Source organism: Fundulus heteroclitus, chromosome 11 (genome assembly GCF_011125445.2).
Source record: "Fundulus heteroclitus isolate FHET01 chromosome 11, MU-UCD_Fhet_4.1, whole genome shotgun sequence".
Lineage (NCBI taxonomy): Eukaryota > Metazoa > Chordata > Actinopteri > Cyprinodontiformes > Fundulidae > Fundulus > Fundulus heteroclitus.
Window position 1 is genome coordinate 33,093,398 of NC_046371.1, and position 23,600 is coordinate 33,116,997.

The 23,600-nt window shown below is 37.7% G+C and overlaps 1 protein-coding gene across 2 annotated transcripts in view; it reads left to right on the forward strand.

The window, feature by feature from the left end:
* amot (angiomotin) overlaps window positions 1–23,600 on the forward strand; it is a 184,842-nt gene that overhangs the window by 16,904 nt on the left and 144,338 nt on the right. The window lies entirely within an intron of this gene.

A 23,600-nucleotide genomic window follows, 5' to 3' on the forward strand; every position in this document is an offset into this window, starting at 1 on the left:
GGTGATACTGAACACAACCATGCTAGCGGCTAACAGTTAGCATGTTGCTAACCAGAAGTAGCTTTAGAAAGGTCCTACCAACTTCTGCTTAGCCGGGGTTGTTCTGCCTTTACAGACAAATAGAGGGCTACAGCTGTGAGGGAGTCTCCGTGACAACCCTTTTAGCCAGAGGCTTCTAGGAGGTCCATTGACTTAACATGGCACCTTTCGAAGGCTACTGCGGGTGCTGTGAAGACCGTAGGAAGCTGAAATTCGCAGTGTTACTTCCCGTTAGTATTTTTGACGGTACAACAAGGCAGGCGCCTTGCTAAATTTCTTCAGAATTTTTTAAGTTGTTTTTAATCTTCAAATTCTTCAATTTTTTTAAATTTTCAAATTATTCAAATTCCTTCAAATTTGTTCAAATCCTCCAAATATCTTCAAAATTTTTAAATTCTTCAAATTTGTCAAATTCTTCAAATTTTTCAAATTCCTTCAAATTTTTTGAAAATTTTCAAATATTTCAAATTTCTTCAAATTTTTCAAATTCCTTGAAATTTTTCAAACTTCAAATTCCTTCAAATTCTTCTATTTCTTTCAATTCTTCAAACTTTTTCAAATTCTTCAAATCTGATCAATGTTTTCTGCATCTTCTGCTCAATCATTCTGCAGATTAGCATTCTCACTGCTGTTTCGCAGGAACAGCCTTTTCTAGTCAAGTGAGAATGCTATACAGCATTCTCACTTATTAAGTTCCTTCAGGTCTTGATTATTATTCCGTACGTTTTTCGGCATCTAACTACTCCTGCATACTTCAACCGATTTAAACAATTTTCGTATCAAAACGTTCAGCTCGTTCACGACATTACTGCTATGTCTTTTTGTAATTATAACTTTTATAATATTTAAAATATTTAACTTTTTGTGCGTTTTTTGCTCTCATTGAAAATGAATGGAAAATCCTTCAAATTCTTCAAATATTTCAACTTTTTGACATCTTACTGCTTCAGCCTACTTTCAGCTATAAACGTCATTCAACTTTTAAAATGTAGTTATATCTTTTCGCTATTATGGTATGTTTCAGCTTTTTCATATCTTTCACCATTTTCGTATAGTACGTCTTTAAAATAATTTTGGCTTTTCAAGAAATTCAGCAAATAACATGCGTTGCTATGGTCGTCAAGGAGCCTCGTTTAGAGTGCGCACTCTAGAAATTCAACAAATTCTTCTTCTCCGAACAACTTCTTCTCACTCGCTCAAATTTCACCCTATCCACATAAATTATACATCAAAACGTAGGAATTTTTGTCTGGATTCGGAAAATGTAACCATCATTGGTGTGGGATTTATAGATTTTTCGCAAATCACCTCAGAGCGACACTAACCCGAAACCTTCCCCATTCATTTCCTATGGAGCGGTTTTCAAAAATGACACCTGGAAATCCAAAACATCACATGTTTTTACATCGTCACTACTCCTAAACCGTTTCATGTACAGGCATGAGACTTTCACACATTCATGTCCCGACCCTTCTGGCGCTCACAAAAGAGAAATTTTGTCGATAAATGTTACGGTTTTGCCGCAGGAACAATTTGTTCGGGAGTAGCGTTTTGGGGAAAATGCTAAAACAGGATCAGACTTCAATCTCCCCAAATGAGGCACTTTTCTACATCGTCGCTACTCCTAAACCGTTTTATGTACAGGCATGAGACTTTTACACATGAATGTCCCGACCCTTCTGGCACTCATAAAAAAGGAATTTTGTGGATAACTGTTACGGTTTTTCCGCAGGAACAATTTGTTCGGGAGTAGCGAATGTGCAAAATCCTTAAAACGCTTTGGAGCTTCATTCTTCCACATCATCCACTTTTTACATCGTCGCTGTGCCTACACCGATTTTTGTACAAACCTAAAAATGAACTCCATAGTCCTCAAAAGCCTGCTGATACTCAGAGTGAAAGAATTATTTTGATATCTCTTATACTTTTTCAGCTAGAGCGATTTGTTCGGGAACCTTTTTAGAGGATTTCTGAAATTCGCTAAAAAACGCCTTTATATCATAATTTTTTATGCCTTTATTAAACTTTTTCCAGCAAAAACCGATAGCATGTCTTCTTCCCCTATCCGTTAAGAATTAAACGCTGAAAAAATTACGTCTCTACCATTTACGGAACAGGAGATATGAAGCGTTGTTTGAGGCAAAGTTCTCCATTATAACCCAATAGGGAGCCTCTGACACAAAGTCTCTGCACTTCGGTAGACTCGCCCGCTGCAGCTGTGTCAGTGAGTTTCCATGACGACGGAACTCTGAGGGCCAGAGGGACACGCTCCATTCGGATAGAATAGCAACTTTCAACATCCACTGCAGTGGCTGTGATTAATGTAGGAGCCTGAAATTCGCACAGTCACTTCCTCTTAACATTTTAAAATTTTCAAGTGACTTTCAGCCATGTGTCAGTTTTCTGTCCCATTTTGGATGTCACATGCTTTCCTATTGGGCCTTTGCTTCCAACAGGACCTGGCATGATGCCCAGACACGACCCAATTGGCCAATACAGCACCCCCCACATGTGGGAAATGGCGCTACTGACCATTTTGGTCAAATGTTGAGTTCTTGGCCCAGATGTGGTGAGGCTGAGTTGCTAAAGGAGGCCAATCTGACCCATGAACTTTGGTCACGTTTGGTGACATTAAGTATTGGCACCCCTTTTTGAGGCACTTCCCAGTACAGGATTTGGACCAAACTGACAGAGTACAATCACCCGGTGATACTGAACACAACCATGCTAGCGGCTAACGGTTAGCATGTTGCTAACCAGAAGTAGCTTTAGAAAGGTCCTACCAACTTCTGCTTAGCCGGGGTTGTTCTGGCTTTACAGACAAATAGAGGGCTACAGCTGTGAGGGAGTCTCCATGACAACCCTTTTAGCCAGAGGCTTCTAGGAGGTCCATTGACTTAACATGGCACCTTTCGAAGGGCACTGTGGGTGCTGTGAAGACCGTAGGAAGCTGAAATTCGCAGTGTTACTCCCCGTTAGTATTTTTGACGGTACCACAAGGCAGGCGCCTTGCTAAATTTCTTCAGAATTTTTTAGTTGTTCTTAATCTTCAAATTCTTCAATTTTTTTAAATTTTTCAAATTTTTCAAATTCCTTCAAATTTGTTCAAATTCTCTAAATTTCTTCTAAATTTTTAAATTATTCAAGTTTGTCAAATTCTTCAAATTTTTCAAATTCCTTCAAATTTTTTGAAAATTTTCAAATATTTCAAATTTCTTCAAATTCTTCAAATTTTTCAAATTCCTTCAAATTTTTTCAAATTCTCCATATTTCTTCAAATTTTTCAAATTTTTCAAATTCTTCAAATTCCTTCAAATTCTATTTCTTTCAATTCTTAAAACTTTTTCAAATTCTTCAAATCCCTTCAAATTTTTTAATTTTTTCAAATTTTTCAAATCTGATTTCAATGTTTTCTGCATCTTCTGCTCAATCATTCTGCAGATTAGCATTCTCACTGCTGTTTCGCAGGAACAGCCTTTTCTAGTTATTATTATTATTCCGTACGTTTTTCGACTTCTAACTAGTTCCGCATTTTTCAACCGATTTCAACCATTCTGGTATCAAAACGTTCAGCTCCTTCAGGACATTACTGCTAAGACTTTTTGTAATTATAACTTTTATAATATTTAAAATATTCAACTTTTTGTAACTTTTTTGCTCTCATTCAAATGAATGGAGAATCCTTCAAATTCTTCAAATATTTCAGCTTTTTGACAGCTTACTGCTTCAGCCTACTTTCAGCTAGAAACGCCATTCAACTTTTAAAATGTAGTGATATCTTTCAGCTATTATGGTATAGTTCAGCTTTTTCATATCTTTTACCATTTTCATATAGTACCTCCTTAAAATAATTTTGGCTTTTCAAGAAATTCAGCAAATAACATGCGTTGCTATGGTTGTCAAGGAGCCTCTGTTAGAGTGCGCACTCTAGAAATTCAACAAATTCTTCTTCTCCGAACAACTTCTTCTCACTCGCTCAATTTTCAACCTATCCACATAAATTATACATCAAAACGTAGGAATTTTTGTCTGGATTCGGAAAATGTAACCATCATTGGTGTGGGATTTATAGATTTTTCGCAAATCACCTCAGAGCGACACTAACCCGAAACCTTCCCCATTCATTTCCTATGGAGCGGTTTTCAAAAGTGACACCAGGAAATCCAAAACATCACATGTATTTACATCGTCACTACTCCTAAACCGTTTCATGTACAGGCACGAGACTTTCACACATTCATGTCCAGACCCTTCTGGCGCTCACAAAAGAGAAATTTTGTCGGTAAATGTTACGGTTTTGCCGCAGGAACAATTTGTTCGGGAGTAGCGTTTTGGGAAAATGCTAAAACAGGATCAGACTTCAATCTCCCCAAATGAGGCACTTTTCTACATCGTCGCTACTCCTAAACCGTTTTATGTACAGGCATGAGACTTTCACACATGAATGTCCCGACCCTTCTGGCACTCATAAAAAAGGAATTTTGTGGATAACTGTTGCGGTTTTTCCGCAGGAACAATTTGTTCGGGAGTAGCGAATGTGCAAAATCCTTAAAACGCTTTGGAGCTTCATTCTTCCACATCATCCACTTTTTACATTGTCGCTGTGCCTACACCGATTTTTGTACAAACCTAAAAATGAACTCCATAGTCCTCAAAAGCCTGCTGATACTCAGAGTGAAAGAATTATTTTGATATCTCTTATACTTTTTCAGCTACAGCGATTTGTTCGGGACCGTTTGTAGAGGATTTCTCAAATTTCATAAAAATCCTCTTTATATCATAATTTTTTACGCCTAAATTAAAATATTTCTAGCAAAAACCGATAGTTTTTCTTGTTCTCCTATCCGTTACGAACTAAACGCTGAAAAAATTATGTCTCTACCATTTACAGAACAGGAGATATGGAACGTTGTTTGAGGCAAAGTTCTCCATTCTATTTCAATGAGGCAGAGTCTGACAAAGTCTCTGCACTTCGGGAGACTGGCCGCTGCAGCTGTGTCAGTGAGTTTCCATGACGACGGAACTCTGAGGGCCAGAGGGACACGCTCCATTCGGATAGAATAGCAACTTTCAACATCCACTGCAGTGGCTAGTGATTAATGTAGGAGCCTGAAATTCGCACAGTCACTTCCTCTTAACATTTTAAAATTTTCAAGTGACTTTCAGCCATGTGTCAGTTTTCTGTCCCATTTTGGATGTCACATGCTTTCCTATTGGGCCTTTGCTTCCAACAGGACCTGGCATGATGCCCAGACACGACCCAATTGGCCAATACAGCACCCCCCATATGTGGGAAATGGCGCTACTGACCATTTTGGTCAAATGTTGAGTTCTTGGCCCAGATGTGGTGAGGCTGAGTTGCTAAAGGAGGCCAATCTGACCCATGAACTTTGGTCACGTTTGGTGACATTAAGTATTGGCACCCCTTTTTGAGGCACTTCCCAGTACAGGATTTGGACCAAACTGACAGAGTACAATCACCCGGTGATACTGAACACAACCATGCTAGCGGCTAACGGTTAGCATGTTGCTAACCAGAAGTAGCTTTAGAAAGGTCCTACCAACTTCTGCTTAGCCGGGGTTGTTCTGCCTTTACAGACAAATAGAGGGCTACAGCTGTGAGGGAGTCTCCATGACAACCCTTTTAGCCAGAGGCTTCTAGGAGGTCCATTGACTTAACATGGCACCTTTCGAAGGGCACTGTGGGTGCTGTGAAGACCGTAGGAAGCTGAAATTCGCAGTGTTACTCCCCGTTAGTATTTTTGACGGTACCACGAGGCAGGCGCCTTGCTAAATTTCTTCAGAATTTTTTTAGTTGTTCTTAATCTTCAAATTCTTCAATTTTTTTTAAATTTTTCAAATTTTTCAAATTCCTTCAAATTTGTTCAAATTCTCTAAATTTCTTCTAAATTTTTTAAATTCTTCAAGTTTGTCAAATTCTTCAAATTTTTCAAATTCCTTCAAATTTTTTGAAAATTTTCAAATATTTCAAATTTCTTCAAATTTTTCAAATTCCTTCAAACTTTTTCAAATTCTCCAAATTTCTTCAAATGTTTCAAATTCTTCAAATTTCTTCAAATTCTTCAAATTTCTTCAAATTTTTCAAACTTCAAAATCCTTCAAATTCTTCTATTTCTGCATCTTTTCTGCATCTTCTGCTCAATCATTCTGCAGATTAGCATTCTCACTGCTGTTTCGCAGGAACAGCCTTTTCTAGTCAAGTGAGAATGCTATACAGCATTCTCACTTATTGTTTTCCTGTTTTTCTTTACTTTTTATTATTATTATTCCGTACGTTTTTCGACGCCTAACTCGTTCCGCATTTTTCAACCGATTTCAACCATTCTGGTATCAAAACGTTCAGCTCCTTCAGGACATTACTGCTAAGACTTTTGGTAATTATAACTTTTATAATATTTAAAATATTCAACTTTTTGTAACTTTTTTGGTCTCATTCAAATGAATGGAGAATCCTTCAAATTCTTCAAATATTTCAGCTTTTTGACAGCTTACTGCTTCAGCCTACTTTCAGCTAGAAACGCCATTCAACTTTTAAAATGTAGTGATATCTTTCAGCTATTATGGTATAGTTCAGCTTTTTCATATCTTTTACCATTTTCATATAGTACCTCCTTAAAATAATTTTGGCTTTTCAAGAAATTCAGCAAATAACATGCGTTGCTATGGTTGTCAAGGAGCCTCTGTTAGAGTGCGCACTCTAGAAATTCAACAAATTCTTCTTCTCCGAACAACTTCTTCTCACTCGCTCAATTTTCAACCTATCCACATAAATTATACATCAAAACGTAGGAATTTTTGTCTGGATTCGGAAAATGTAACCATCATTGGTGTGGGATTGATAGATTTTTCGCAAATCACCTCAGAGCGACACTAACCCGAAACCTTCCCCATTCATTTCCTATGGAGCGGTTTTCAAAAATGACACCTGGAAATCCAAAACATCACATGTATTTACATCGTCACTACTCCTAAACCGTTTCATGTAGAGGCATGAGACTTTCACACATTCATGCCCCGACCCTTCTGGCGCTCACAAAAGAGAAATTTTGTCGATAAATGTTACGGTTTTGCCGCAGGAACAATTTGTTCGGGAGTAGCGTTTTGGGAAAATGCTAAAACAGGATCAGACTTCAATCTCCCCAAATGAGGCACTTTTCTACATCGTCGCTACTCCTAAACCGTTTTATGTACAGGCATGAGACTTTGACACATGAATGTCCCGACCCTTCTGGCACTCATAAAAAAGGAATTTTGTGGATAACTGTTACGGTTTTTCCGCAGGAACAATTTGTTCGGGAGTAGCGAATGTGCAAAATCCTTAAAACGCTTTGGAGCTTCATTCTTCCACATCATCCACTTTTTACATCGTCGCTGTGCCTACACCGATTTTTGTACAAACCTAAAAATGAACTCCGTAGTCCTCAAAAGCCTGCTGATACTCAGAGTGAAAGAATTATTTTGATATCTCTTATACTTTTTCAGCTACAGCGATTTGTTCGGGACCGTTTGTAGAGGATTTCTCATATTTCATAAAAATCCTCTTTATATCATAATTTTTTACGCCTAAATTAAAATATTTCTAGCAAAAACCGATAGTTTTTCTTGTTCTCCTATCCGTTATGAACTAAACGATGAAAAAATTATGTCTCTACCATTTACAGAACAGGAGATATGGAGCGTTGTTTGAGGCAAAGTTCTCCATTCTATTTCAATGAGGCAGAGTCTGACAAAGTCTCTGCACTTCGGGAGACTGGCCGCTGCAGCTGTGTCAGTGAGTTTCCATGACGACGGAACTCTGAGAGCCAGAGGGACACGCTCCATTCGGATAGAATAGCAACTTTCAACATCCACTGCAGTGGCTGTGATTAATGTAGGAGCCTGAAATTCGCACAGTCACTTCCTCTTAACATTTTAAAATTTTCAAGTGACTTTCAGCCATGTGTCAGTTTTCTGTCCCATTTTGGATGTCACATGCTTTCCTATTGGGCCTTTGCTTCCAACAGGACCTGGCATGATGCCCAGACACGACCCAATTGGCCAATACAGCACCCCCCACATGTGGGAAATGGCGCTACTGACCATTTTGGTCAAATGTTGAGTTCTTGGCCCAGATGTGGTGAGGCTGAGTTGCTAAAGGAGGCCAATCTGACCCATGAACTTTGGTCACGTTTGGTGACATTAAGTATTGGCACCCCTTTTTGAGGCACTTCCCAGTACAGGATTTGGACCAAACTGACAGAGTACAATCACCCGGTGATACTGAACACAACCATGCTAGCGGCTAACGGTTAGCATGTTGCTAACCAGAAGTAGCTTTAGAAAGGTCCTACCAACTTCTGCTTAGCCGGGGTTGTTCTGCCTTTACAGACAAATAGAGGGCTACAGCTGTGAGGGAGTCTCCATGACAACCCTTTTAGCCAGAGGCTTCTAGGAGGTCCATTGACTTAACATAGCACCTTTCGAAGGGCACTGTGGGTGCTGTGAAGACCGTAGGAAGCTGAAATTCGCAGTGTTACTCCCCGTTAGTATTTGTGACGGTACCACGAGGCAGGCGCCTTGCTAAATTTCTTCAGAATTTTTTTAGTTGTTCTTAATCTTCAAATTCTTCAATTTTTTTTTATTTTTCAAATTTTTCAAATTCCTTCAAATTTGTTCAAATTCTCTAAATTTCTTCTAAATTTTTTAAATTCTTCAAGTTTGTCAAATTCTTCAAATTTTTCAAATTCCTTCAAATTTTTTGAAAATTTTCAAATATTTCAAATTTCTTCAAATTTTTCTAATTCCTTCAAACTTTTTCAAATTATCCAAATTTCTTCAAATGTTTCAAATTTTTCAAATTCTTCAAATTTCTTCAAATTTTTCAAACTTCAAAATCCTTCAAATTCTTCTATTTCTTTCAATTCTTCAAACTTTTTCAAATTCCTCAAATCTGATTTCAATGTTTTCTGCATCTTCTGCTCAATCATTCTGCAGATTAGCATTCTCACTGCTGTTTCGCAGGAACAGCCTTTTCTAGTTATTATTATTATTCCGTACGTTTTTGTGCGTCTAACTACTCCTGCATACTTCAACCGATTTCAACGATTTTCGTACCAAAACGTTCAGCTCGTTCTTGACATTACTGCTATGTCTCATGGTTATGGTACATTTTATACTTTTTGAAGTATTTGTACTTTTTTTGTGCGTTTTTTGCTCCCATTGAAATGAATGCAAATTCCTTCAAATTCTTAAAATTTTTCAAATTCTTCATATTCCTTCTAGTTCTTCTGATACAACTGATATCAATACTATTACTACAACAGATACTACTACTACTAGTACTACTGATACTACTACTACTACTGATACTACTACTACTACTACTACTAATGATACTACTGCTGCTACTGCTACTACTACTACTGATGCTACTGCTGATACTACAACTACTACTGATACTACTACTACTAATACAACTACTACTACCACTAGTACTACTGATACTACTACCACTACTACTACTACTACTACTTCTACTACTAATGATACTACTGCTGCTACTGCTGCTACTACTGATGCTACTGCTGATACTACAACAACTACTACTGATACTACTACTATTACTACTACTAATACAACTACTACTACTACTAGTACTACTGATACTACTACTACTACTACTGATACTACTACTACTACTACTACTACCAATGATACTACTGCTGCTACTGCTACTACAACTACTACTACTGCTACTACAACTATTACTACTACTAATACAACTACTACTACTAGTAGTACTACTGATACTACTACTACTACAACAAATTCCTTCAAATTCTTCAAATTCCTTCAAATTCTTTAAAAACTGATACTACTACTACTACTACTACTGATACTCCTCCTCCTACTACTACTGATACTACTGCTACTACTACTACTGAAACTACTACTACTACTACTATTACTACTACGACTAATGGTTCTACTGCTGCTACTGCTACTAGTACTAATGATACTACTGCTGCTACTGCTACTACTACTATTACTACTACTACTACTACTAGTACTACTGATACTACTACAACTACTACAAATTCCATCAAATTCTTTAAAAACTGATACTACTACTACTACTGATACTACTACTATTACTATTACTAATACAACAACTACTACTACTAGTACTACTGATACTAGTACTACTACTACTACTGATACTACTACTACTATTACTACTACAAATTCCTTCAAATTCTTCAAATTTTTTAAATTTTTCAAATTTTTCAAATTCCTTCAATTTTTTTCAAATTCTCCAAATTTCTTAATTTTTTTCAAATTTCTTCAAATGTTTCAAATTCTTCAAATTTTTCAAATTCCTTCAAATTCTTTAAAAACTGATACTACTACTACTACTGATACTACTACTATTACTATTACTAATACAACAACTACTACTACTAGTACTACTGATACTAGTACTACTACTACTACTGATACTACTACTACTATTACTACTACTACAAATTCCTTCAAATTCTTCAAATTTTTTAAATTTTTCAAATTTTTCAAATTCCTTCAATTTTTTTCAAATTCTCCAAATTTCTTAAATTTTTTCAAATTTCTTCAAATGTTTCAAATTCTTCAAATTTTTCAAATTCCTTCAAATTCTTTAAAAACTGATACTACTACTACTACTGATACTACTCCTACTACTACTGATACTTCTACTACTATCAATCAATCAATCAATTTTATTAGTCAACTGCAATTTGCATTACAATCGAAATTTCAGTTCCAGTACAACCGTCCATCACATACACTTAACAAACATTTTGGGGGAACTATTGACTGAGGCCTTGCGTTGCCAGGAACACACCGAGTCGGCCGCTGCTACATGAGCGCTAGCCGTGAGGTGCGTTCCCCAAACTGCCCCAGACTCCGCTTTACACGGGGTCCCTAGGCGCTGCCTTGAGATCTGTTGAAAAAAGATTTACACTGGGCGAGTGGAGGGAGAGAAAAAAAGACAGGTGCTGCACAATTTGTGTTTCCACACAAAATGTGAAGCATCCGACAAAAAAAAAACCTCATTTGCACAAAAAGCACAATCAATGACGAGACACATATATGCAGAAGGTAAACATTTGAGTTCTGGTCGGGTAAAGTCATCTGTATTTGTGAGCATATGTGTGTCTGGGTGCATGTTGTGTGGAAATCTGTATGTCCATGAAGGCCGTCCTCCGGCAGGCAAGTGTCCTTGGTGGAAAGTCTTATCACTCTGCCGCTCCGGCTTGACTCCTCCACAGATGTCCGCAGGAATGTGGGGTAGCAGGGAATTTGTGCGATGTCGCCATAACAACCAGGGAGAATTTGATAGCGGGGAGTCCGATTTGAAGAAAACAGAATTTGTTATGAGAACAAGCTGACACCAACTTTTCTGTCAGCCTTAGAGTCTTTTCGCCGCTGGCTCCAGGATCCAATATTCCAATAATCCAATCGATGGGCTAGTAACGTTCACACTTCCAGGTTTTATCCCATCTCACCTCTGTACCACAACCGCGGTCAGCTTATCAAGCCGTCCGTTTTGTTCATTCAACGACCTCGTGATCGCGTCGACTGCCACTGGCAGTCTCATCAGGGCCATATTTACCGCCAGCAGCTTACTACTACTACTGATACTACTACTACTACTGATACTACTACTATTACTACTACTAATACAACTACTAGTACTACTGATACTACTACTACTACTACTACTACTACAAATTCCTTCAAATTCTTCAAATTCCTTCAAATTCTTTAAAAACTGATACTACTACTACTACGGATACTACTACTACTACTACTACTGATACTACTACTACTACTACTACTACAACTTCTGATACTACTACTACTACCGATACTACTACTGATACTACTACTACTACAAATTCCTTCAAATTCTTCAAATTCCTTCAAATTCTTTAAAAACTGATACTACTACTACTACGGATACTACTACTACTACTACTACTACTGATACTACTACTACTACTACTACTACAACTTCTGATACTACTACTACTACCGATACTACTACGGATACTACTACTACTACTACTACTGATACTACTACTACTACTACTACTACAACTTCTGATACTACTACTACTACCGATACTACTACTGATACTACTACTACTACAAATTACTTCAAATTGTTCAAATTCTTCAAATTTTTCAAATTCTTCAATGTTTTTCAGCTATTTTCTTCTTCTGCATGGATCTTCTGCATCTTCTCCTCAAATCATTCTGCAGATTAGCATTCTCACTCGCTGTTGCGTAGGAACAGCTTTTTCTAGTTATTATTATTCCGTATGTTTTTGTGCGTCTAACTACTCCTGCATACTTCAACCGATTTCAACGATTTTCGTACCAAAACGTTCAGCTCGTTCTCGACAAAGTATTTGTACTTTTTGTGCGTTTTTTGCTCCCATTGAAATGAATGCAAATTCCTTCAAATTCTTCAAACTTTTCCCACCTGCAGCGGGCCTGTCTACAGAAGTGCAGACACTTTGCTCACAATAAGTCCCATTGGATTATAATGGAGAACTTTGCCTTGAACAATGCTTCATATCTCCTGATTCGTAAATGGTAGAGACGTAATTTTTTCTGTGTTTATTTCCTAACAGATAGGGGAAGAAGACAAGCTGGAAAAAGTATAATAAAGGCATAAAACATTATGATATAAAGGGGATTTTTATGGATTTTCAGAAATCCTCTAAAAACGGTCCCGAACAAATCGCTGTAGCTGAAAAAGTATAAGAGATATCAAAATAATTCTTTCACCGTGAGTATCAGCAGGCTTTTGAGGACTATGGTGCTCATTTTTATGTTTGTACAAGAATCGGTGTAGGAACAGTGACGATGTAAAAAAGTGGATGATGTGTAAAAATGCAGCTCCAAAGCGTTTTTAGGATTTTGCACATTCGCTACTCCCGAAGAAATTGTTCCTGCGGCAAAACTGTAACAGTTATCCACAAAATTCCTTTTTTGTGAGTGCCAGAAGGGTTGGGATATTAATTTGTGAAAGTCTCATGCCTGTACATAAAACGGTTTAGGAGTAGCGACGATGCAAAAACATGTGATGTTTTGGATTTTCAGACATCATTTTTCAAAACCGCTCCATAGAAAATGAATGGGGGAGGTTTTGGATTTGTGTCGCTCTGGGGTGATTTGCGGAAAATCTATAAATGCCACACTGATTACTCCTTTATAGTACTTTTGAAAGTTCTGAACCCTTTTTAAGTACCTTATCAATTGTATTTTAACTGCAATCCATTTTACACTAATGTCTTTTAAAGGCATACTATGCAACATTTTTCAGTTAATTAATGTGTTCCATACCGATTTGGATGATTAAATGAGTCATTTCAGGCCGAACAAAGGTTTTCTCGGCCGCCCTGGGGTTCTGTGGGGGAAATACCGCACTTGCAATTAAAAGAGCTCACGGCCCGCACACACAGAAGTCTCGCTTTATGGCGAGAACTCCATGTGTTTTTGCCCTGCCATTCACTATATAACCGAAGCGAACCTCCGCAGTGAAAGAGTTGGATCGGTGTTAATAAATATCAACATGGATGACCTGGTATTCATGGAGGCTGATGTCCGTTCAAGCTAAAACTAGTCCGACGTTCACGCTGCTGGATTCTGACTATCGCGATTAAATATTTTAATCGTTGCCCACCCCTAATATATATATATATATATATATATATATATATATATATATATATATATATATATATATATATATATATATATATATATATATATAGTTACGGCCCAAGGCCTTTCCTCCCTGTGAAGAGCTTCTAATTGGTGCTGATTGGAAGTGTGGAGGCAGCTGGCCAGACTGACGTCGGCAAGCTTCCTCACCTGACACCCCTGATATGACAGAAACAAGTTAGTTGTAACCACTGCCAAGTTAAACTTTGGTATTGAACATAAAATGGTAATGCTGCTCCCTGCTGTTACCTCAGAAATTGCCTGTTTTTGGTAGATTTTTTCCCCATAAAGAGAATTCCCTGTCAGTGGCAATAAGCTTTAATTTATTATTATTGCTATTTTTTGTTTTACATGTTTAAGTTGAGCTTTACACTAAATATGTGTTACTGATAAGTGCTACAAATGTTACAACACTTTTGTGCATATGGCAGCATTAAAATAAAAGTGCTCTTTACACTACTTTTGAATTCATTCTTGGAGTTTGTAAATACAATGCGATTAATCGCATCAGGGCGATTAATCGCGATTAAATATTTTAATCGTTGCCCACCCCTAATATATATATATATATATATATATATATATATATATATATATATATATATATTATATATAGTTACGGCCCAAGGCCTTTCCTCCCTGTGAAGAGCTTCTAATTGGTGCTGATTGGAAGTGTGGAGGCAGCTGGCCAGACTGACGTCGGCAAGCTTCCTCACCTGACACCCCAAGCTCCGCTCCAGGCCAGCCCAAGCACCAGATGATCAACCCCAGCTGGGAGCAGCACAGATCAGACCAGCCCGAAGGAGCTCAGCTCATTCTTTCTTACTCTCCTCTCCAACCAGTTATGATTTTTGTTAAATAAATCCCATTTTAAGTTATCTCATGCGGGGCTTCCCTTTGATTTGTTTTGGTCCAAGAGCCTGGCCATAACAAAAAAAATATCTATCGATTAAAATATTTATATTTGCAGATGCTCTGTGAAGGCATCAGAGCTTTGTTAGACATTATTGAATAATATATATTATTCAACAATATATATATATATATATATATATATATATATATATATATATATATATATATATATATATATATATATATATATATATATAATGTCTAACAAAGCTCTGATGCCTTCACACAGTAGATGCAATTTTGGAGAGACTAAGACTCAAAAACATGGACGTGTAGACCTGTATCTCTCTAATATTAGAAAAATCACATTCTAATATAAACAATATCTTTTAATCTTACTTGTGAAAAGTTATCCCTCGAGCCCTGACGTCAATAGTCCGATTTAAACAAAATACGCCGCACAGTGCTGAGGTATCGTTAGTGTGTTCAGCTTGAATCAGCAGGTTAGGGTAGCAGGTCGACCGCCCCAAGATGGCGGCCGTAATTCCTGCGCCACGACAGTCAATGCGGGGTCTACTCTTATATTATGTCTATGGTCTCACGCAACCAGCAGCATCATTAGCAATGCTACAGCACGACACTTTTCGCCCGAGTTTTCCTTCTTTAACTATTAATCTTATGGTATGACTAATGTTATTTTAAGTCCATATATTTCCCACCCAGCTTACCTGCAAAACAGAGAAATACCGCAGGTTACAGAGCTGCCAGTGCGTCCTCTGTAAGCAGTCTTCTCTTGCGCTGGCCAACTTCTTCTGCTGGTCAGAGCGTGCGCTACTGGTACAAGCGGCACCGAGCACCCTCTGCTGGCGACACTTATATCATACTTTTTACTAACACTGTATAAGTTGTCCTTAGACCTTAAAATAAAATTAAAAAAAAAAGGACAATTTGGGGGCCCCCCATTGCACCAGTGGGCCAAAGCGGCCCCTTGTTCGCCTATGGCTGTGACTGGCCCTGGCTAGCTCTCTGCAACATGGAAAACTCACAACAACTGCAGCTCAATTTGGGGAGGGTTTGGGGTTGTTGCCGGTCTGAGGTGATTTGCGAAAAATCTATAAATCGTACACCAATGAGGGTTACATTTCCTGAATCCAGACACAAAGACCTACATTTTGATGTATAATTTGTCTACGTAGAGTGAAAATTGAGTGAGTAGGCTGAAGTTGTTCGGTCTTTTTTACATTATTTTGACTTTGGGGTTGTTGCCGGTCTGAGGTGATTTGCGAAAAATCTATAAGACCTACAGCAATGAGGCTTACATTTCACTAATCCAGACAGAAATACCTACGTTTTGATGTATAATTTGTGCACGTAGATCGAAAATTGAGCGAGTAGGCTAAAATTCATTGTTTCTTAGACAATTTTGTCACCAGGGTAGGTGAAAATGGCGTGATGAAAAAAATCTATAAGTCCTACACCAATGAGGTTTACATTTTCTGAATGCAGACAAAAAGACCTACGTTTTAATGTATAATTTGTCTACGTAGAGTGAAAATTGAGCGATTAGGCTGAATAATAATAAAGAAACCCTTATTAGGTGCATAGTATAAGGCCTCCACCATGCATTTTCAATGCATAGGCGGGCACCTAATAATAATTATAAAGAAACCCTTATTAGGTGCATAGAATAAGGCCTCCGCCATGCATTTTCAATGCATAAGCGGGCGCCTAATTATAATTTGCTATTATACTTTTAATAAGAAATCGTCCAAACACAAATTGTAGCTATAACAAATATAATTGAAATGGTTGTGATCCAAGGGCTGAGTGTGTAATGATTAACACTAACAATGCATTTATTAATTAGCTGTTATGAACTTATTTATGCTGGAAAAGTGTGATCTGTCCGGTTGTTGGCCGATTAGACTTATCCAGCAAACGTTGATAACTCAAATTATAATTACAATTGGAGTTTTAACCCTAACTTCTTTATTACAAACCAATGAAAATGAGTTGTTAACTCAAAAGAGGTACTTCTATTGCTCTTAGAGTCCATTCAACTTCTGGACCAAAATAAACACAAACAATTACTATTTCACACGTTATTATTTATTAAACTAACAATTCCCTGTCACAGCAATTATTCTACTTAATCAAACACTAGGAAACACTACTCGCTACTCAAAGAACATGCAAAAGAAAATAAATGAAAATAAAACAAGTCAAAAATTGATTAAATGGGAGGTAGTACTGCTTAAATTAATTCACAGTTGTTTAAGACTGATTGACATTACATTCAAGAAGTCGGCACTTTTACATAGCAGCATTGAAAGACAAAATAGCTTTGAGATAGCAACACTGGGGTACCGAAAACAGACCTGAAGCCAGATGGTGAACGCTTCTTTACTCCACAACAAGCTAAGCTAACTGTTTAGAGCTACACTGTCCTGCTCCAAGATAGTGGGTATGACGACATACGACCTACGGCCTCGCGTGGTATGTAAGGGGGCGGCCCTAATGACATATCTAACGCGCCCGGCCTAGTTTGGGCGGACTTCTGATCAGGAGGCGGTCTCGCTTCAGAACAAAGGCGCTTCAAAGGAAAATGCGGGAAACCGAACACGGACCAAAAGAAGGAAAGATGAAGAAAAGGAGGAGAAAGGAAAGTCGGCTATCGGCGTAGCCAGTTTATCATCAACACAAAAACAGTACAGCCACAATCACTTATGAAATGCATGCACACACATTAGAAATATCCAGCACGGTTAAACAAAACTCCCTTTCGGAATAATTAAGCATTAACACTATTTTCTAATAGGTTCTGCCCAGGCACAAAATATCTCACCTTATGGGTGAAAAAGAGAAATAAAAGGGAAAAGTCCTTTTTACTTGTGTTGCCTGAGTGAGGATGTCCCAGCAGTCCATAGGTCCGTGGCTCCAACAGCGCGGAAGAGGCAGCAAAGGAAAAAGAAAAAAAACACACAGTCTCAGGATGCTCTGCAACGCTTTGTTTGGCCAAAACAAGCGGACGGATTCTGACGATCGCTGAAAGATAGAGGCTTCCAGTAGGATCAAAAATTAATTAAATTAGTTTAAAAGTTGGTTCAGCAAACTCTCGGACCAGCGAGGAATCGAACCACGTGCCACGTGGGGGAAAACCCAACAGGAGAAATCCAAGGGCTGGCGGCTTGCCAGTGAAGAAGGCTGAGATGAGCACGTTGGGCGCTTTCATGTCCTTTCATAGCAACGAGATAAGGTTGCCATTGGCTGGACCCCAGGGTGACCGTGTTGGATGCTGGGAGCTGGGGTCTGTCATGTCACAAAGATGGCATGTAATGGCAACATCTTTATTACCAGAGGCCAATTTAATGCCATCCAGATTAGGTGATTGATTAAAAAGTTTATTTTTTTTTTGAGGACTCTGGTCCAAAGATTACAACTTCTGTCTTGTCAGAATTTAAAGCAGGAAATTTAAAGTAATCCAGGTTTTGATGTCATCAAGACATGCCTGTAGTCAAAGTAATTGATTGGATTCATCAGGATTTATGGATAAATATAGCTGAGTGTCCTCAGCATAACAGTGGAAATTAATCCCATGCTGTCAGACGATTTTTCCAATCGGAAGCATATATATAGTATAGAGAATTGGTTTAAGGACTGAACCACGTGGTACTCCACAAGTGACCCTAAAGTTTGAAGAAGATTTGTTACTTACATGAACAAACTGGAATCTGTCAGACAGATAAGAAGCGTGCCTGAAGTGTGTGATTACTTTGTAAATGTACACATACTTTATTAGCTACTTTCTTAGGAATTTTAGATAGGAAAAGAACATTAGATATAGGTTTATAATTTATCAAGTCATCTTGATCAAGAGAGGGTTTCTTAAGTAAAGGTTCAATAACAGCTACTTTAAAAGCCTGTGGTACATATCCATTTAATTAGGATAGATTAATCATGTCTAAAATAGGGCCACTCATCAAAGGGAATACCTCCTTAAACAACTTGGTTGTGAATGGGTCTAACATACAAGTAGAGGGTTTAGATAAGGCTAAGATTTTAGAACACCAGATCTAACAGGACAACTCAAAAAGCTCTACTGCGTCTAATCAATTCAAAGACTGATCAGGTTTTCCTCAAACGCTTACTTACTGAGGATGAAGTAATCATGTTTGGGAGGATGCCAATGATTTTATTTTTAATAGAATCAATTTTATTTATGGGTTAGGGTTAGTTAATGGAATAGATAGATCAACATCTAACTATGACTCTGTGTAAGTTTGGCAACTGTACTAAAGAGAAACCTAAGATTATTTTTATTCTCCTCTGTCAATGATGAAAAATATGCTGCTTTAACTCTGCAAAGGGTCTTTTTATACAACAGTAGATTATTTTTCCAGAATTGAATTTGAAGAAACAACATTGCTGCCTTTTACTGGGCCTTTCTGTGATACTGAGGGAATTAAAAGGGGGACAGACCTTTTACAGTTTGATACAAATTATCTTATAAAGCCCTACCATAATGAAACCTGCTTTCGGGAGTGAATAACTCAGTTAAATTGAAATTAAGATAGGACAAGTTTGTGAGGAAATACTGTTAATTCTTCACAATCAATGCCATATCAGCACAAGGTCCAACGTATGAAGGCAAGAGTGCTTCGGTTTATGCACATTTTGAGCAAAACCAATTCAATCTAGGATGGTATTAAAAGCTACATTAAGGTTATCACAGTTATCATGTTAAAATCCCCTATAAAAAAAACCTTGTCAGTGTTTAACACTAAATCAGATAAGAAGTCTGAGAACTGATCTAAAAACTGAGCGTAAGGGCCTGGTGGACGATGCAAAACAACAAACAGAAGAGGCTTTATTGCTTTGCAGTTCAGTGTTTCCCGCAGGAATTTGCTTAGGCGAGGCGGTGAGTTGTCGGAACAAGTTTTGCGCGGATGACTGGCGGAGGGGTGGCGGCAGTGATGGCGGTAGCGGCGGTGGGCGATGGAGGCTGGGGGCGGCGTCTGCATCGATGGAGACGCCAACGGTGAAGTCGACCTGCTTCTCGCTTTAAAGTATCCATGTATTTTTGCCTGTTTTTTCCCTGCCATTCACTATATGCACGCGAGAAAGCAACAACAAAAAACCGCGTGTTAACGTAAAATAAACATGCAAGCATATCGAGTTAGTTTTTTTTTTTTTTTTTTTTGGAATGTTGCCGAGGCTGTAGCGTGAGTTAGCGTGAGATAGTGCTGCGGGAAACAGTTAGTTTGGATGAGGGAAACTAATGGATAAAGGTTCAAAAGAATTGTAGTTAATTGGCCTTGGACTAATTAATTAGACAGAAATATGGTTGCTACTCCTCCTCGTCCTGTAGTTCTGGGAATGTGGAAATTTAAATAATTAGAGGGAGTTGAGTCATTTACATTAACGTAGTCCTCTTGCAGCCTTTTTAGCCAAGGTTAAAAATCAAGGTTTTTAACCTTGATTTAAAAGAACTCAGGGTTTCAGCATTTTACAGTCCTCTAGGAGTTTATTCCAGATAAGTAGATTAGACCGGTTTGTTATTTTTTTTCTTCTTCCCTTTTTTATCATTGCTATAATTATGTGTAACTGTCCGTGTGTTTGCCACTGTCACACCCGAATTTCCCCATTGCGGGACAACAAAGGAATTCTTATATTTATTCTTGTCCTAACCGTCCCGGTAAGGCCAGAGGGGTGGCAAATACCTCCTGGAGGTGACTTTTTACCCCCACCTTAAGCTGTCAGTGTTTTTCGCTTGCTGCTATAAAGCATTACTGTGTGCCGTTAACTGTAAGGCAATTTTTGAGAAACAGTAGAATAGAAACATAAAGAATCAATTAAGCTTTGAGTGATTAATTCATGCAACACAGTAAATTGTGTTTTAAAAAGGACTGACTTTCGGAACTCTGTGCGACTCCTGGCAGACCCTGAAGATTGTTTTGTTTGCTTGGGCTTCTCAGTAAGTGTGGTTTACCAGCACAGCTAACTTTGTATATTTATACCATGGTCTGGGTGAATTCCCAATTCTGATTTGCTGCTGGGTGTCTGGTAAAGAGTGTTGGTGTGTTTTGGTCAAATAGCATGACCTAAATTATTGCGCTGGCTCAAACTGCAAGACAATTGACAGTTGAAATTATACTTTCTAGGTTCTGTGGCCAGGGCTGGTTACCCTGGCAACACGTCTTAACGAGAGATAGTTCACTCAGCCACTTCTTGTAAAAAACTTACACTTTTAAGTGTGAAAAAAACATTAGAGTATTAATAATAATTAATAATTGATTTAGTATTTATTTATTTCGTAAGTGACCATGGTGTAAGTGGGATAATGCCCTTCGAGGTGTCCATTATCAGAAATTAGTGGACGACGTGGAAACATCCATTAATTTCTGATAAAGGACATGTCGGAGGGTATTATCCCGCTTATAAGTGAACCTCGTCTGGCATTATCCCTTACATGTATCGTTTGTTGAAGTTCTCCGTCTCTGTGACGGATTTCCATCTATTGAAAAATGAGAGCAAAAAATAGATCCACTTGGTTCCGTTTAGACTTTTTATTCAAGGTTTTAAACTGAAGTTGCTCTGAAACCTGACAGAGCCGGGACATTAGCAAATCAGAAAGAGAATAGGGCGGGTCTTTGCAAAGTGGACAACTGCCAGGCTGAGGTTTATTCGTGCTCCATCATTTTAACTTTTGGAGGAACATCTCAAACTGGCCACAGATAGACTGTTTTCTTTGGATATATGTGAACCAGAAAGTCAGAAAGTTCAGCTGATTGAACATCTGTGAACAATTCCCTCGGAAACTATGTCTATTGCTACTTGTGTCTCTTATCGTTAAATTAATTAGGGGTATTTCTACCTGTGGCCATGTCATTTGTCAGTGTTTATTCCCTCGCTTCCAATAACTTAGCTGATAAACTTAGGTAAACAACCAGGCATCTCCTTGTGATTTGCTATTACGTTTTATTTAAAACACGAAGAGTAACGCACTAGCTCAGGGTAATTTAGCATGACACGCTTTTATTGAACAAAGGTCGGATGTGTACCGTTGACAGCAGTGTTGAGAATAAATGGAGATGGGCTTGGCTGAGAGAAATGGATGAGAAGATTGTTGGGTAGTGGTAAAGAAAGTTTAAATAAAATTATTCAACATGCACTTCTATGAAACAAAGAACCCAGAGCTGCAATAATCGTCAGGTATATATATATATATATATATATTTTTTTTATTTAATTTTTATTAAATTTATGTAACCAGGAAGTCCCTTGAGATTGAGATCTTTTTTTCGAGGTAGACCTGGCCAAGACGGCACACCAGTTAAGATACAAACAGAAGTACAACATAGATAAAATCTCACATAGAGGAAAAGACAGGTCACATAGGGCAACAGACTGGTGACCTGTCCAGGGTGTACCCCGCCTCTTGCCCAGTGAACGCTGGAGATAGGCACCAGCACCCCCCGCAACCTCATGAGGGATTAAGCGGCTTGGAAAATGGATGGATGGATGGATAGATAAGATATATATATCTCATTATAACATAATGGAAAGAAATTAAATATATAATAATGATAGTATAATGATATGTTATCATTATGTTATCGTTATTATATATTTTGTTATAATGATATGGTATGTTATATTATGTTATAATGATAACATATTAATGATAACATAATATTCATCAGGGAGATAAGTATATATGTGTATGTATGTATATATATATATGTATGTGTATATATATATATATATATATATATATATATATATATATATATATATATATATATATATATATATATATATATATATATATATATCCATGATGACAAGTGAGGCCAGGCCTCACTTGTCATCATGGAAAGAAAGAAAATATATAATAATGATAACATAATATAAATTGTGATTCACTCAGTCATTTGTAATAAAAGTTATTTTTTTTATCTAATTTCCTCATTTTTTTATCATATTCTATTTAAAATCGCAGACTTTTCGCTATTTTCCATGTAAATCCTTGGTGGCGCTTCATAGCGAAGCCGGTGAGGCCGCAGCGAGTTTGGCCTCCCCTGGGATTGCGCAATCCCATGTTAACTGCGCTGGCTTCCATTCTGTGAATGCATCTTCCTGTCTCTAGATCATACATTCAATTGTTCAAACGGTTATGAACTGATTTTCCACAATTTAATGTATGTGGATTACGAATTGTGTTTTGGTCATCAAAGTGTGTGCAGGTAACATGTTTTCATGCTGCTGGGCGATCATAAAAGCCCCAGCAGCATGAAAACCAAAGATCATAAAAGCCAAAGAATGGGTTGTAGGTGAGGCCGGCAGTTCCTTGGCCTCTAGCCAGGGGGCGCTCAAGGAGCACCGCTCGTGATCCTAAAACTGTAGAGAGACAGCAAGTTATGGATCTATTAATAGCGAGTTTTGCTAAACAAGTAAAGCACTAAAAAAACTAAACATACAGCCGGAACAAAACTGATCAAGGAAGGCTTTCTTCCCTGTCAGTGAGCTCCACTGAGACTGAGAGAGTTTTAAAACTGAAGATAAAGAGAACTTTTACAGGAAAATGACCGATATTTTTGTTCAGAAAGAGCGTAGCATGGACTTCATTTATAAGTAGAGGTAAGACAGCGATAATTATTCATGTTTTGTTTTTTGTGATGAAATGTGTGTAATGTCTGTTATATTTTTAGAATGTGTTACAAATGCAGAAATCCATCATAACTCACAAACTGTTACCAATCAAATGACAAATAATTTATTTTTATTTTTTTTCATCAAAGAATCAATATTTTTCCATGTATCTTGGTGAATTGATTTGGGTCAATCAATCTCCTTCAGCCCTCTGCAATGAGTCTACTCTGTAGAGTGTATATATTTGTAAATGTGACTCGGATGACGTCACCAGCTATGAC